Source organism: Nyctereutes procyonoides, unplaced genomic scaffold (genome assembly GCF_905146905.1).
Source record: "Nyctereutes procyonoides isolate TBG_1078 unplaced genomic scaffold, NYPRO_anot_genome, whole genome shotgun sequence".
NCBI lineage: Eukaryota > Metazoa > Chordata > Mammalia > Carnivora > Canidae > Nyctereutes > Nyctereutes procyonoides.
Genome location: NW_026575126.1, coordinates 52,348,737 through 52,360,901, shown reverse-complemented (window position 1 = coordinate 52,360,901; position 12,165 = coordinate 52,348,737). Strand labels below are relative to the sequence as shown.

At 44.0% G+C, this 12,165-nt stretch overlaps 1 protein-coding gene across 1 annotated transcript in view; it reads right to left on the bottom strand.

The window, feature by feature from the left end:
• IQCK (IQ motif containing K) overlaps positions 1-12,165 on the bottom strand; it is a 129,344-nt gene that overhangs the window by 1,088 nt on the left and 116,091 nt on the right. The window lies entirely within an intron of this gene.

Below are 12,165 nucleotides of genomic sequence, written 5' to 3'. Positions count from 1 at the left end.
GTTCCTGGCCATCGTTTATTCCCCCCAGTTTTATTGAAAAATAATTGACATACAGCCCTGGATAAGTTATGGCATACGGCGGGATGGTTTGATTTACGTATATGGTGAAATGGTTACTACAATAGGTTCAGCCGACACCCGTCTTCCCATACAGATACAGTAAAAAGAAAAGGAAAAAAAAATTATTGTGATGAGAACGTTTGGGATCTACTCTTAACAACTTTCCTATATATCACACAGCAGTGTTAGCTGTAGTCATCGTGTGTACATTATATCCCTAGTTCTGATTTATCATGTAACTAGAAGTTTATGTCCCTGGTAACAACAGTCAGATCTCTTTTCCTGTGAGTTTGGGTTTGGTTTGGTTTTAGATTCCACACATAAATGAGATCATACAGTATTTGTCTTTCTCTACCTGACTTATTTCACTTAGCATAATGCCTTCAAAGTCCATCACAGCCTTTTTAATTTAGTTCAGCAGTAGGTCAAAAGTATGCTTTGCAGAGCAGGGAAACTGAAGAAAGGAAGTTTTTACTGAAGATGATGACAGATTCCAGGCTCTTGACTCAGCCCAGTCTGTCACCACTCACCTTGCTCTCCCCGCCACCCAAAATTAAAAACTCAGGATAACACGAGGGTGAATACAAGGTCAGAAGAGAACCTTTCCTGGTCTTTCATGCTCTGGAAAAGAATGTGATCTGGGGGATTTCCTGCACCAGCCAAACAGGAAAGTTCACAGAACACAGGATAGCACAACTTGTAAGGGAAATTGTTCCAAAAGGTAAAAGCCACCCCCCACCCTCTGGAAAAATAGGGGAAACCAGGTGTGTGTGTGTGGGGGGGGGTCCTTTTAGAAAGACCCTCAAAAAAAAAAAAAGAAAGACCCTTTCGTGTTTTTTGTTTTGTTTTGTTTTGTTAAGATTTTGTTTACTTATTTGAAAGAACGCACACACACAATCCAGGATGGTGAGACCAAGAGGGAGAGAATAGAGGATCTCAAGCAGACTTCATGCTAAGCACAGAGACCAATGTAGGGCTTGATCTCAGGACCTTGAGATCATGACCTTAGCCGAAATCAAGAGTTGGTCCCTTAACCGACTGAGCCACCCAGGTGCCCCAAGAAAGACCCTCTCATTTTTAGGAAGTTTTTGCTTCTAATGTCCAAGTGCTTATCCTGGACATTAATGCCTAAAGCATCTTCTGAGTAAGGTCTCAGGCTCAGGTTACACGAGGAGAGCAGTGTTCTAGCAGAAAGGGTGTTGGGGCTTGTTATCATGTAGGACAGATGTTTTGATCTCACGAGGCCCAAGCGCGGAGTGAGATGTGGACGCCATCACGTGCAACACAGTTATTTCCTGTTGGAAGTGGCCTGAAAGCTTTCAGCAGCCCAGGCTAGCACAGCAGTCTTCAAGCTGGGGCTACAGAAAGACTTTCTAAGGGTACTTGGTCATGGTTTGTTCAAAGAAAGTCACTCTCCAAATCCACCGTTTCCATGCATGGACTTGCAGTTGATGGGTTTATAGTGATCCCCGTTCCCACCTCTCCCTGTCCTGGCATTGCCAAGTGTGTAAAAAATCCCCAGGTGCCAGACCAGGAGCCAATGTGTCCCCCAGAATCTCCTTTCTACGTTTAATAACTGTCAAAATTTATAATGTGTTTATTTGGTTTTGTGAACTACTAATGAATATATTAATAACTCAAACCAGAAAAAAAATATTTCTAAGATTTAGAACCTGTGTTGCCTGGGAATTTTAAAGAATTGTTTTGAGTGCATATACTTTTTTTGTTCCATATACATATGAAAGCTCCATAGGTAACCACTGTGAATACCCTGCATGTGTCTAGGCCCTACTGATGACAAGGATCCTTCACAGCCAAGGATGCTCTACACCTCTGTAGGTGTTTTCCCCATATCCTGCTGATCCATTATGTGATCTGGATGTGAATGTTTAGCAACTGAGTGGGGATGGCAGATTCCTGACTTGTAGCATTTGCTAATTTCCACAGGCGATTTTAAGCTACCAGCCTGACCCCATAACACAGCTGGGAGGAGGTCTGCTCCACCTGATGGAATGGCTGCTCTGGGTCCCTATAAGGGAGGTATGCAGGGAAACCTCAGGAGCAAGATGGTGCTCTAGGCATGGTGAGGGAGAGTAGCAATGTTTGCATTCCTGGGAACCTGTTGGAAATGCAAATCCACAGTTCCACCCGAGACCCACGGAATCAGAAACAGTGGAGCCCAGCAATTCGTGTTCTTAACGGGTCCCCCAGGTGATACTGTTGGATATAAGTTAAAGTTTGATCTACTGCTGCTGATTCTCTGCCCTAGCTGTGTTTAAGAATCACCTGGGCTGGGATCCCTGGGTGGCTCAGCTGTTGAGCATCTGCCTTTGGCCCAGGGCGTGATCCTGGAGTCCAGGGGATCAAGTCCCACATCGGACTCCCTGTATGCAGTCTGCCTATGTCTCTGCCCCCCTCTCTCTGTCTCTCATAAATAAATAAAGTCTTAAAAAAAAACCATCTGGGCCATTTCTGAAGCCTGTTAGTGCCTGGGTCTCACCTCAGACTTTCTGATGTAATTGGTCTGAAGCCCGGGTATTTATTCAAAGTTCCCATATGTTGCTACTGTTCAGCCAGGGTTAAGAAACCCAGACTGAGGTTGGAGTCCCTCTAAGAAAACATTACCACAAAGACCCTCAGAGCAATTCAGAAGAGCTTAGAATTCCCCTCCATGTTGCAGAATTTAAGCAGTTTGAATGACCTCTCTGGCCTACAGCTGGCAGACAGGCGCTAGAGGCTACTCACCGCCAAAGAGAGAAGGATGGTTGGCTGCTGGGAAGAGTTCTCAGCCCTTGAATTTCTGTTGTTCCCCAGCCCTCCCTGAAAGAAGAATTCACCTGCTCACCTTTGTCCCAGTATTTTAACCAATTCCTGCCCATGCCTTGATAACCTCTTAGCCACCCCTACACTTGGACTTCACCTGGGGAAAAAGCCCTTATTATGTCTTTCAGATTATTCCGATTATAACACAAAAATCTTGAGAAAGGAGAGCAGAAAAAGATGCTAGGACTGCTCCTCCAGATTGAAAGGTCAAAATACTATCTAGAGTTGATGGGCTGGAAATAAAGCTGGACATGGAGCCTCATAATGGAATCACCTGGAGAGCTTTGAACCTTTAAGTGCCCAACCTGACCCTGGTCAATCAGGTCAGCATCTCTGGGGGTAGGGACTGTCCACTGGTGCAACCACATTGGAAAGGCGGCTTTATCAAGTGAAACTGAGTTTGCATGCTCCCTGCAATGCAGCAATTGCACTCCTGTATCCATCCCCTGGGGAAACCCTTGCACACATGTTCTGGGAGACAAGGATTAAGACGTTCGTGATAGTAGAAAGCTGCAAACGGCCCAAATGTCTATCAACAGCTGACTGGATGAATAAATCGTGGTCTACTTGAAAAGTGAGTATATAGCAGTGAACATGGGTAAACCTCAGCTACACCTGTCGACTTAGATTAGCTCACCAGTGTTGAAGGAAAGATGCAAGGCACAGAGTAATACATATAGTGCAATTCTATTTACAGCAAATCTAAATACTGAGGAGTGCCTATAGAAGAGCTCTAAAGAAAGGCAAGAGAACAGGGGCACCTGGCTGGCTCAGTCGGTAGACTGTCAACTCTTGATCTCAGGGTTGTAAGTTCAAGCCCCATGTTGGGTGGAGAGATTACTTAAAAATAAAATCTTTAAAAAAAAAAAAGGAAGCGAACAATTAGCACAAAAGTCAGGGTAAGTGGCTTCACTGGGAAAGAAGAGGTTGAAAGGTGTTGACAGTATTCTCCTTCCTTAACTGGAATGGTAGTTATATGTGAGTCTTTGCCTCACTGTTTATTATAGTCAGTGTACTATGAATATTTCCTCCACCTCAACTCCCCCCCCCAAATAAAACAGGTAAAAAGAAATAAATATGGTAGTATATTACTTGAAATTACAAAGACAACTAATAAAGGAAAAGAAAAGAACAATTTTTTTTTTAAAGATTTTACTTACCTATTCATGACAGACACACACACACACACACAGAGAGAGAGGCAGAGACACAGGCAGAGGAAGAAGCAGGCTCCATGCAGGGAGCCCGACTCCAACCCGGGTCTCCCAAGATTAGGCCTCGGGCCGAAGGCGGTGCTAAACCCTAGGCCACTGGGGCTGCCCTAGAAAAGAACAATTTAACTGTTTGGGGGAGGGTGGAGATGGGGTATGAACTAGTGAACTCGTCCTCATCTGTCAAAGCAAGATATCAGTAGATCATGTCTAAAAGCATATCTAACGGATCTAAAATCTTAACTAGTCAGAGAGAAACAGCCAAGAGTTCAAAGGGATTGCTATAGCAGAGGGTGACACAAAGGCGATGCTCAGCGTGTCCTTCTGTCCAGCCGGTACGGCAAACCCCCTTTATGCTCAGGGGACACGTTCCAAGACCCCCAGTAGATGCTCAAAACCATAGATAAGGCAGGGGAGGGGGACTGTGTTTTTAACCATGGGAATCACGTGCAGGGACTCCTTTACTGTTTCTGTAAGACACAGATTCAAGTGTCCCCTTTGTGGGTTGCTTCCTGGTCTTGGCAGGACAGAGCCTTGCACAGCTACGTCCACCAGGTAGGTCAAAGGGGGGCGATGGGACGGAGGCAGGTAGCAATGGCTGATTAGAAGAACCTGGTTGCCATTTCAGTGTAGAGACCTCATCGTGGTTGGCCTCCAACACCAACAGACGGATTCTCCGTGTCCCTGCACTGTCCTTGTCCCCTCAGCAGGCTGGTGCGCCGCCAGTTCCGGAAGGGCTGGCGGGTGGAAACTCCCAGAGACGTGAGCCAGCCCTTCAGCTTCAATTAAAGGCAGTGTGACAAGAAAGGCTCTGCATACTAATGAGACTTGCTTCCGCAGTTTCCTCCTCTTGGTCACCCTCCTCTCCTGTTCCAGTCAGTGACAAGGCTGAGAACTCCTGACGGTTGGGAGAAACTGCCTAAGGCTTGAGACACAGGACATTGGTGGACCACAAGGTCATCCAGCCTCTCCTTCGAGTTGCCCAGATGTGGCCTCAGCATAAAGGATCCCCTGGGGCGGATCCCTGGGCTGCTCCAGACTTTTAGAATCAGATCTCCAGCAGCAGATCCTGGGCATCAGGATCCCCCACCTCTGTGCTTTGAGTGATGCTTTTGATGTGACAAGTTTGGGAAGAGCCCTGTGTCACTCAGCCAGCACTCAGCACCTGTCTCCTGGGGGCCCAGGTGTGAGATGGTGCTGGGAGGAGCCAACAAGACCAGGCCTGCAAAGTGCTTGCCACTGAGTCTGATCCAGAGTCAGACACTCAGTAAATATTACCTGCTATTATTCATAGTCTCTGATCTCAAGGAGCTCGCAGTCTAGAGGGGGAAGCAGAAAAATAAACAGGGAATTATAAGAACCAAGAAGTGTGCCCACACCGTTAGGAGAAGTTGCTGCAATAAATGCCCATCCGTCAAACAGCTCTGTACGCCTAACAGTACTGCGTCCTGTGTTACAAAGAGGAGCCTGGTTCACACTCTCAAGTCAGCAATATACTTAAACCTTAAAGTATAAATTTGTTATCCAATTAGCACCCAGTTTTTAGGATCCCAGGTAAGTAATACAAGCAAGCACTTCTGTGGCACTGACTGAGCCCTTTACACACATGAAGTGACAGTGAAGTAAGTGCTGTGATTTCCCCCAGTGTGACAGACAAGGAGACTGAGGCACACAGGTTATGCAGCTTGCCCATCACACAGTGGGCTATCTGCCTCCTGCATTCATGCCCTTAACCCCTGCAAGGTCATGGTCTCACAGTGTCTCTCACCCAGTAGATGAAGATTTCCCTGCTCAAAGATACCATAAAAAGGCATGCAGACAAAGGTGTTTGGGGCTACATCATTTACCACAAAAACAGTTTGGGAACAACGATCAGGGAATGATTAGGTATCTGATAATTTATAAACTTGGTAAAACATGTGAAGCCATTAAAAATGGGATGCTTTTGCAAAGTTTGAAGGGATAGGGAGAAATATCAAGCAGAATATAGTGAGGCACATTTCCTGTAAATTGCAAATTTAAAATTGCTCAACATCAAAAGTTAACAGCTGTCTCCAATGGGGACACCAAGGCTCTGTCTGTTGGTGTTGGAAGCCAACCATGATGATGTTTCTAAAGGTAAAGTGGAAACCAGTTTCTTTCATTCACTCAACTCTGCCCCCTTCCCTCCTAACTTAAAAAAAAAAAAAAAACATTCTGGAGAATAAATGACTCCTGTTTTACACTTATTCCAGGTTGAGGCCTTCCATAGTACATCCTCAAAAAAATTTTTTTTAAAGATTTATTTATCTATTTGAGAAAGAGTATGCATGTGTGTATGCACAAGTGGGGGGAGGGGCAGAGGGAGAGAATCTTCAAGAAGACTCTCTGCTGAGCACAAAGCTCCATCCCATGAGATCATGACCTGAGCCAAAACCAAGAGTCAGAGACTCAACTGACTGAGCTACCCAGGGACCACCATAGTACATCCTTAAATGTGACTGCCCTTTACAAAATCACATTCATTTCCCTCAAAAATCATGTCTATTACCTCAACTAAGTGATGGTTCAGCATCTCAACTATGTTTAAAACAAAACAAAACACCTAAACATACAAAAAAAATGACTGAAAGGAAATGGGTGAATTTCCGCTTTCCCAAATGTCTACAATATATGTGTACTGCTATACAATTGGGAAAACTTTCTTTCTAGAAGAATTATCAGAAAATATACCAGAGGGGAGAAAAAAAAATTAATGTCAAAAGAATGAATACCTATACAATAGTACTACAATCAGAGCTCAAAGATGGAGAAAGGCAAAAAGGATAAGAAATGGCGCCAAATGGCCAATAGTAAGCTGCAGGAGTCTGGGAGGAGGGGCCAGACCCAGCACTGGGAGACCCTGAGAGATCCACCCAAAGGTGAAGTTGCCTTGGTAGAGGTGACCATTGTCAAAATTTTAATGAAATGTACACTAGGAAGTTTCTGACTAGAAACTTGCTAGAAAAATAATGTTTTCCCTTCTGTTTACTTGGTCACAGTAGTATAGACTTCAAAGTCAAGTAGACCCAGTCTTCAAATCTTGGCTCTGCCATTTCAGAGCTGGGTGACAACCATCTCCAGCCTAATTTCATTTGAACTTCAAGTATAATAATCTCAACCTCACAGAGTCTTTATACAGATTAAAGAGGATAATGTACTTATTTATTTTTATTTGAGAGAGAGAGAGAGCACGTGTGTGTGCATGGGAGGGGAGGGGCAGAAGGAGAGGGAGAGAGCATCTCAAGCAGACTCCATGCTCAGCGTAGAGCCCCACACAAGGCTCGATCTCATGCTTGTGAGATCACTGCCTGAACTGAAACCAAGAATCTGACACCTAACCAATTTTGCCACCCAGGTGCCCTGAGGGGATAATGTATGTATATATGTATTTATGTATGTATGTATGTATGTATGTATGTATGTATGTATTTCTTATTTGAAAGAGAGAGAGAGGGGATCCCTGGGTAGCTCAGCGGTTTAGAACCTGCCTTTGGCCCGGGGCACGATCCTGGGGTCCCGGGATCAAGTCCCGTGTTGGGCTCCCAGCATGGAGCCTGCTTCTCCCTCTGCCTGTGTCTCTGCCTCTCTCTCTCTCTCTCTCTTTCTCTCTCTCTCGCTCTATCATGAATGAATGAATGAATGAATGAATAAATAAATAAATCTTTAAAAAGAGAGAGAGAGATGGTAAGAGTGGGGTTAGGTGCAGAAAGAGGAGAGAGAAAAGAAGACTCCCTGTTGAGCAAGGAGCCCAATGTTGGACTGATCCCAGGACCCTGAGATCATAACCTGAGCTGAAGGCAGCCGCTTAACCGGCTGAGCCAACCAGGTGCCCAGGGGACAATGTATTTAAAATGCCTGGTGCAGGACTGACACATAATGGATACTCAACTAATGTGACTTCTTTTCTCCCACATGGACTGTAGAAATATAAGTTGAAACACCGCTAGAGAGTTCACTTAGCATTTTTAAAAATTCATGGTATGTCACTCATCTGCAAGTTATTTCTCTTGCAAGCTTGCCATCAAACACAGTTAAGAACCTGAAAGTAAGCAGAAACCAGCCTAGATGCTCTGTGTGCCCCAAACTCTGCTATATTGGTCATAGGAGAGCCTCTGCAGCCTCCCTCAGAACATGCGTGCTCATTTTTTAAACCTCCTTCTGACAAACTGAGCTATCAGACATCCCAAGAGTATAACTGGGTTTAGGAATGTAACGGGGTGTCCCAATGGCTGATGATCACATAAGACAGTGTGCAACATCGTTAGTCGTCATGGAAATTAAGGGCCTGATGAGACAGCTAGTACACACCCACCCACCCATCAGGATAGTTACAATGGAAGAGATTCACCAAACCAAGTGTTAGCAAGGATGCAGAGCACCTGGAAAGCTCAGGCACTGCTAGTGAGAACAGGAAATGGCGCAACCACTTTAGAAAATGACTTGGCAGTAATCATCTAAAATTAAATACTGTGTATACTCCCAGACCCATCAATTCCACTCCTGGGTAGTCTGTGACTGAAGTATTTCAGGACAGAAAACATACAAGGATATACAAGGACATTCATAATAGCGTATTTCATAATAGCCAAAAACTGGGTACAGCTCAAGTGTTCATCAGTAAAGTAAATGGACATACAAAATGTAATAATATTCACATGAAAGACTACTACACATCACTGAAACAGAGCAAACTACTGTTATCCTCAACAATCTGGCTGAATCTTCCAGACATTATAGTCAGCAAAAGAAGCAAGGCACAAGGAAGTTCATCCTGTGTTTTCTACTTATTTGAGAATGATCAGAACTACACTATGGTTTTAGGAATCCATGTAGAGTTTGCCTTGGGGTTGGGGGCTACTGACTGGGTGGGGGCATGAGAGAGCCCTCAGAGGTGCTGGACATGGCTTTATCTTGATCCGGGTGGTGGTTATGCTGGGGTATGCATACACAGAGGTTCACGTAGGACTAGTATATCTTACTGCCTGTAAGTTTTATTTCAACAACAAAGTAAAATAAAATAAAGTAAAAGTAAAATACAATAAAATAAATTGGGAAATGGGGAGGAAAAGAACAGATACAAAGATCTGAGGACCTTTGGGGCACCTGGATGGCTCAGTTGGTTAAGTGGCTGCCTTCAGCTCAGGTCCTGGGATCAAGCCACACATCAGGCTCCCTGCTTTATGGGCAGCCTGTTTCTCCCTCTCCACTGCTTGTACATGAGCTCTCTCTCTCTCTCTCTCTCTCTCTCTCTCTCTCAAATAAATAAAACCTTTAAAAAAAATCTGAGGACCTTTTAAAACAGATCTAGGGTCAAAAGTCTTAGGTGGTTCAGCAGTTCCTAGGGGCACCACACATCTGCAACAGAATATTACCAATATCACATAATTAATCAAGAAACTCGCATTAACTGACTGCTGGACATTATGTTAATTTATCATCTCATTCAATCCCCCCAGACACTCTGGGAGGTAGATGCTGTCATTATCTCCATTTTACTGATGAGAAAACTAAGGCTCAGAGATGCTAAGCAACTTGCCCAAGGTCCCAGAGCTAAGTAAATGGCCATGCCAAGATTCTAAGACTGGTCTATCTGAATTCAAAATCCACGGTCTAAACCGTCAAGTCATAGCACCACAAAGTAAAAATTGGGGTGTCTGATCGTGACCCAGAATCATCCAATGGAGCTTACAGTTATGTTCTATACTTTCCAATCAGGAAGGCAGGAGATATACAATATATATTACCAAGATTTTAGTTCTTTTCTATTGTATTTGACTGAAATTTATTTTATTATTTTTTAAAGATTTTATTTTATTTATTCATGAGAGACAGAGAGAGAGAGGCAGAAACACAGGCAGAGGGAGAAGCAGGCTCCCTGTGGGGAGTCTGATGCGGGACTCAATCCCAGATCCTGGGATCACAACCTGAGCCAAAGGTAGATGCTCAACCACTGAGCCACTCAGGTGCCCCTATTGGACTCAGTTTTAAAAATCAGGTTATTTTTCCATTATAAAAACAAAACAGCCATTTTAGAAAATTGGAAGAACACAGAAAAAGTATAAAAAAGTCAACAAAAATAATTCCATATCCCCTCAGTGGAGGAAAAAGTGATGGAGGACTTTTTTTTTCTAAAAAGAAATATAAGGGTGCCTGGGTGGCTCAGAGGGTTAAGCATCTGCCTTCAGCTCAGGTCATGATCTACAGGTTCTGGAATCGAGTCATACATTGGGCTCCCGGCTCAGTGGGGAGCCTGCTTCTCCCTATCCCTCTGCCTCTGCCTCTTCCCCTACTCATGCTCTCTGTGTCAAATAAATAAAATCTTAAAAAAAAAGAAAAAGAAATCTATGTTGACATTGGAAGAGTAAATGTCAATAGCCTGAAAAGTTTACCTTCCTTTCTTGACAGTGTCAGATGCTGGACTGCATTATTTTAAGGAACATTGAGCCTTGGAAGCCACAAGGCACTGGGGAGAATTTGACAGTCTTGAATGTGCAATAATTAGGACTTATTGCTGACTTCTAAACAGTGTTACTAAAGTAAACTCAGTGAAGTCTACTGGAAGGCAGTATTTTAAATGGGGACATTTAGTGCTGAAGTAACAACGTTGGTTATATTGAGATAAAAACACGAGGATTCTCAAATTTTGACCCTGGAAAGGATCTGGATTCCTAGAAAGGAAGATATTTAATAAAAGATTGTTTTTTATAAGTGAGACCCCGATGCAGGAAGAGAGCCACCAAGGCAAAACCAGTGACAGGGCCATTGGAGCAGACAGTGGTTGCTCAGACTCCGCTTCTGGAACTAGAATCCTACCGTCATTTACCAACTGGGTAACCTGAGCAAGTCTCTGAAGCCCTTGGAAGCCTCAGCTCCCTCATGGATTCTAAGACCTTCATCTCAGTGACATGAAGGATGACATGAGATGACCCATTGTCCAGCACACAATAGGTGTCCAATAAAATTCTTTTTTTTAAGATTTTATTTTTAAGGATCCCTGGGTGGCGCAGCGGATTGGTGCCTGCCTTTGGCCCAGGGCGCGATCCTGGAGACCCGGGATCAAATCCCACATCGGGCTCCCGGTGCATGGAGCCTGCTTCTCCCTCTGCCTATGTCTCTGCCTCTCTCCCTCTCTCTGTGACTATCATAAATAAATAAAAATTTAAAAAAAGAGAAAAAAAAAAGATTTTATTTTTAAGAAATCTCTACACCCAAGTTACAACCTTGAGTTCAAGAGACACATGCTCCACAGACTGAGCCAGCCAGGCACCCCTCAATGAAATTCTTTCTTTCTTTTTCAGTATTTTATTTATTTGAGAGAGAGAGAGAACAGGCACACACACACACACACACACACACACACACAAGCAGGTTGCGGGGGGGTGGGATGGACAGGCCAGAAGGAGAGGAAGGAACAGACTCCCCGCTGAGCAGGAAGCCTGACACAGGGCTCCATCCCAGGACCCCAGGATCATGACCTGAGCTGAAGGCAGATGCTTAGCTGACTGAGCCACCCAGGCACCCCTCAATGAAATTATTTCTTAATCATAAAAGTAACACAACGTCTGTAGAAAAACTGGAAAATATGCTATTTCTAAAGAGATATTTAAATGAATTTTCTTTTGGTCATGTGGGTAAGCTTTATGTGCTATTCACTGTCTATATCTCTATAAGCATTTTCTCTCCACATCTCAATTTCCGAGGGTAAGTTCATTTCTCAGCCGAATTGCATCAAGGTTGGAATTTCAGCACAGCGGTTTACATTGCCACCATCCACTAGATTGCCCTTCAAAATTCAGTGTCTTCAAAAGCCTAGTGAGTCATGGGTGTGAATGAACAGACGAACCCCGTCAGCCGCGTCTTGTGACTTTTTTATTTATCGCTGCATTCCCAGCTGCCGCTGCCAAGATGGAACCTTTAGAAATATCCCAAGCATTTTGAATTAGCCTGAGTATAAACAGTCTCATCCAGTTCAGACTGGCAGAAGCTTGGTATATTAAATGTTGCCTTTAAGCAAACAGGAAACAAATCCTCCAGTTTATTCTTAAGCAGT